Source organism: Zea mays, chromosome 6 (assembly GCF_902167145.1).
Source record: "Zea mays cultivar B73 chromosome 6, Zm-B73-REFERENCE-NAM-5.0, whole genome shotgun sequence".
NCBI lineage: Eukaryota > Viridiplantae > Streptophyta > Magnoliopsida > Poales > Poaceae > Zea > Zea mays.
Window position 1 is genome coordinate 26,587,347 of NC_050101.1, and position 4,452 is coordinate 26,591,798.

The 4,452-nt window shown below is 41.5% G+C and overlaps 1 pseudogene; it reads right to left on the minus strand.

The window, feature by feature from the left end:
- Positions 1–668: 668 nt before the first annotated feature.
- On the minus strand, positions 669–4,167 carry LOC103630905 (calreticulin-like; annotated as a pseudogene).
- Between the last annotated feature and the right edge of the window lie 285 nt (positions 4,168–4,452).

The window sequence follows — 4,452 nt, forward strand, 5'->3', positions numbered from 1 at the left end:
CAGCACAGGATCATGCATCATATAGGCAGATTCATAGATAAGCAACCAACCTCACTAAAAACCAGCATCCGGCCACTCCCATTGTCTAGACAAACATCTACACATAGATCTTAAGTTTTGATCTCTACAAACCACAACTTGCATGGTCTAGATCTGCTAGCGATAACAGTATACTATGGTAGTCGCCCTTCATCTTGAGGTAGAAGACCTTGGACTCGGCGACATTGGTTGAATGGAAGCTAAGGAACAACAAAATCACAATGGAACACGTGCGTGCTAAGCCACATCCATTGAAAAATGAACGGAAGAGAAATGGCAAGAAGGATGATGACCTAAAAAATGAAGCATTTCCTTTTGGTGATTTCTCTTGTGGTTCAATCTCTGCAAGTTCAGACTTTGCAGGAGAGGCAGCTCCAAGGCTTTGCAAAGAGCACACCGCCGCTGCTGAAAGTATATGGAACCGTTCAGTTGAGAGTGTCATAGGTTAAAGAGCATAGGCTATCTAAAAACACCGAAGAAGAGCTCTAAAAAGGAAACAAAGCGCACAAGAACCAAAGCCATGGTCCAAAGCACAAAAAAGGAATGTCAAATGGCACAAAGAAATTGAGAAGAAAGCAGTATCTTGTGGAGATACTGGGTAGCCATGGTCCGTATCATCAGAGACAGCATCAGAGGAGCCCATCCTGCGCTTGCCCGACCCACCAGCTAGCGGGCTGCCACCTGCCGCTGGCGTCGTTGACCGGCGAGGGCACGGGCGACGACGTGCAGTCGATGACAGTGACCACCCTCCCCCTATGCTTCTTCCTGAAGCTCAGGAACCTCTTGAACACCAGACATGAAGTAGATTTTTCCAACAAAAAATATGCACAAGAGTGACTACCAGTGGCTAGTGTTAAAGTTCACAAATCACTTTCCTTTTCTGAAATGGATTCTAGAATGCTAGAGCAGTACAAAAATAAAATCTTCACACAATTACCCCATGAGGCCTAGCGCCCTCACTTACCAACGTCTCCTCATTGTGAAACAATAGACAATGCAAGACCCTTGTGCAAGATGCAATTCGCAAAACATTTAGGCAAAAGGCTAGCCTTTTACCTAGAGCTAAATTTCTGGTATGCACAATAAGACATACGAGAGTGGCAACCATCTTCACTCCAAGCATAAGAACACAATATCTGAAACCCAACACAATAAGTGACAAAACTACCCACATATAACACCATGTACCAGAAACATCCCCCACCAATTCCGTAAAACCATCAAGCGCCCCCAGAAGGGCTCCACAAAATCAACCCAATGACATTGCATCAAGTAGAACCAAACTAATTGCTCCACAGTTAATGTCTACTGACACTCAATGTGCATTACCTCACTGCTGCTTGCACTCTGTAGGTCGTTTGCCCTGTTTCCCTTCCCCTCCAGCAGTTCCCTTTCTTCTGTTCCAAAGAGGAAATAAAAAATGTCAAAACATAGTCAGAAGTCGGAAAGGGTGTAGAAATGAGATTCCTCATTAGAGAAAAAAGTTCCCATACCTTTGTATCATAATAATCATCATCCTCATCATCGTCATCCTCACCATCCATAACTTCATATTCCTCATGTTGAGCAGCCACTCCAGTGAACCACGAGACAACATGTGGGATAATCTTGTCTCTGTTGGTAGATCTGATAGATATAGAAAGGATAATTTAGAAGTAATAAACAAATTATTAATCTTGGTGCATCAACATATTGATCAAATCCCCTGACCACAGAAGCATAATATGTAACAAGACAACAACCACTATAATACAGAACTTGTAACAACATACCCAATATCATAATATTGTATATGATTCATGCATGTACATGAAAGTTTCATGCAACATACCATCATGTAATGATCTCCTGAAACCTTGAACTACCTGATTATTTGTGATAGCATTCCAAACAGCCTTATCGCATGACAAAGACAACCATTTTCTGCATAAAAGGTTAATACAGTGACGAAGAGATAAGTTGTCGAGAAACTTGCAGGTGACAGCTCAAATAAAAAATTATGAATGGTACATAAAAATATGATATAGAACTATAACGACAAGGCACTATCCATTATTTAAGTGTTGCAAAATACCTCTACTCGCATGAACAACAATTTAGCCTGCTTAATCACCACATGGAGACTGGTTGTGTCCGTTTAACCAACCATTTTGCTTGTTTAATAGCTATTTAACCCAAATAAATGGTTATGCATACAATCCACATTCCCACATGCATTGAGCACTGATTATAGTTAATTAAGTTCAACCTAAGGAAACTAATCCCTATGTCAACACGGGCCAGGATGTATGACAAAGAAACAACATACAACAATACCTGAGTTACTGATTCAGAGATGTTATGAGGAAAAATACACCTCCTTGTGCTTGCCCCATGTCTCCTCTACAAAAGTCTTGTCCAACGCAGGATCATCAGTGGCAATGATGTTGTCAAACAAAGTGCTTGATTTAACCTGTATATAGAAAAAAAGCATAATTATGATGTCTTTCTGAACGAGAAAAGAAGATCTAACTAGCCAACACCAATCTGCCACATCTCAATGCCAATGTATTTTAGGCTGTCAAAAGCATAAATGTATGGATCATCCTTGAAATCTGTGAAGCACAAGACATAAATTCAACACTAATATTCTAATAACCAAACAGTAAGAAGATAAATTGTTCAATTTAGGAAAACATACCTGGGTTGTCAATCATACGGGCCTTCCATTTACCCTAGTAGTTTGGGTTCTTGATTTTCTGGCAAGTGAAACAACATGTTGTCAGATATCAGAATATGAACTGATGGTAGTTTTTATGTATTTAAAGGAATTGTCATACCATTTTGTTTCCATGGTCCCTTGTATTTTGGTTAGGAATGGTAGGGGCAAACGGGCATTCCATTCACCATCTCCTTCATTGTCCCAGTCCTCAGGCTGCAATGCACATTTTAGAATTTATAAACCCATGGTATTCATCCTATAACACATACTACATAACAAATAACCACATAAATACCTTGTTAGCATCAGGGTCACGAATTTCCTTGGGAATATCATCATAGCCCTAAAAAGTAATGGAAAAAAGCAATGAGCCGTACTGTTCAACGAATTAAGGAAACTGGTAGTGACTTGAGGAATAACAAATGTCTCATCGAATATTATACAATAGAAGCTATTAAATTGTGGTCAGTAAGGCCATCTCTAGCAGACTTTCTATCCCACCTCATATTTCAAACTCTACCCTACGTTGCAATGCACGACCATATTCATGGTTTGGTGAGGACAGCCTAAGACTTTTCACTAATAATAAGCATACGCATATGTGCCTAGAAATAAAACACTACCTCTGGCTTCTTGAACTCAGAGTCAGGATTGTACTCCTTGTCATCCTAGTCCTGAGGCTGCAATCATAAACACATAAACCTCAATTATTTACGAACAAGTGCGAACAAAGAAATTCACAATAATAAATATTAAGTATTTACCTTCTTAGCCTCTGGGTCCTTGATTTGCTTAGGGGGGGGGGAGAATATCCCAGTGCTCATAGATGTTGTCATTTTGCATCTCTTCATTATTAATGAAAAGTATGTTGCATCAGGACAAATGATCAAAGTGTAAACATGAGTCAACTGATCAGTCTCGCAGGGCACATCCTTCTTGATCAAGTGGTTCTTGCCATCCTTTGTCAGGATAGTGTGAACCTTCTTGGTGATGTACCCACAGATATAATGCTGCATACAGAAGAATGAAGTCAACTACTACTACAAGATCAGATATGATAGGGAGAAAGAGTACAAGAATATATCCATAGGCTACCTATAAGGTGTGTCCCCACCAAATTTCTTCTGGTCTACATCACCACCCACCAACTTGACGTAATCACCACCATGGTCAAGCTTTTGCTCATGCTTCATAGAGAACTACAGCACCAGGGTATTATTCTTGTTGCTGAACTTAGGGTATTCAGTTGAAATGGCATAGAACCGTATTGAGTAACTAGTAAATTGAAATAACCATTCTTCTAGTGTTTTGAATTTACCTTTGACCTCTACATCTCCATTCCATCTCCCTGAGGTGTGGTTCCATTCACCGGCCATGTTCTCATCCTTCTTCCATTCGGACTTGACCCACCGACTTTCCCAGCCACATGGCCATCACAACTGTGCAATAGAATTCTATTGATGACTTCATATGGGTAATTCTATTGAGGTTGCCGGTGGGGTGATGTGGCACACCCATTGGGGCTAGGCTGATGGCACGGATGACAACCCATGAGGTCACCGGCGGGGCACTGTGGCGCACCCGCTAGGGCTGGGCTGAAGGCTCGGTGTGCAGCATCTGGCCGACCGTCGGGGTGGGGATCCGGGCCACCGCGTGGGGGAGAAGGTGACAGATGGGGGAGGAGTGTGAGAAGAGGGGGTGAAGGCCTCACT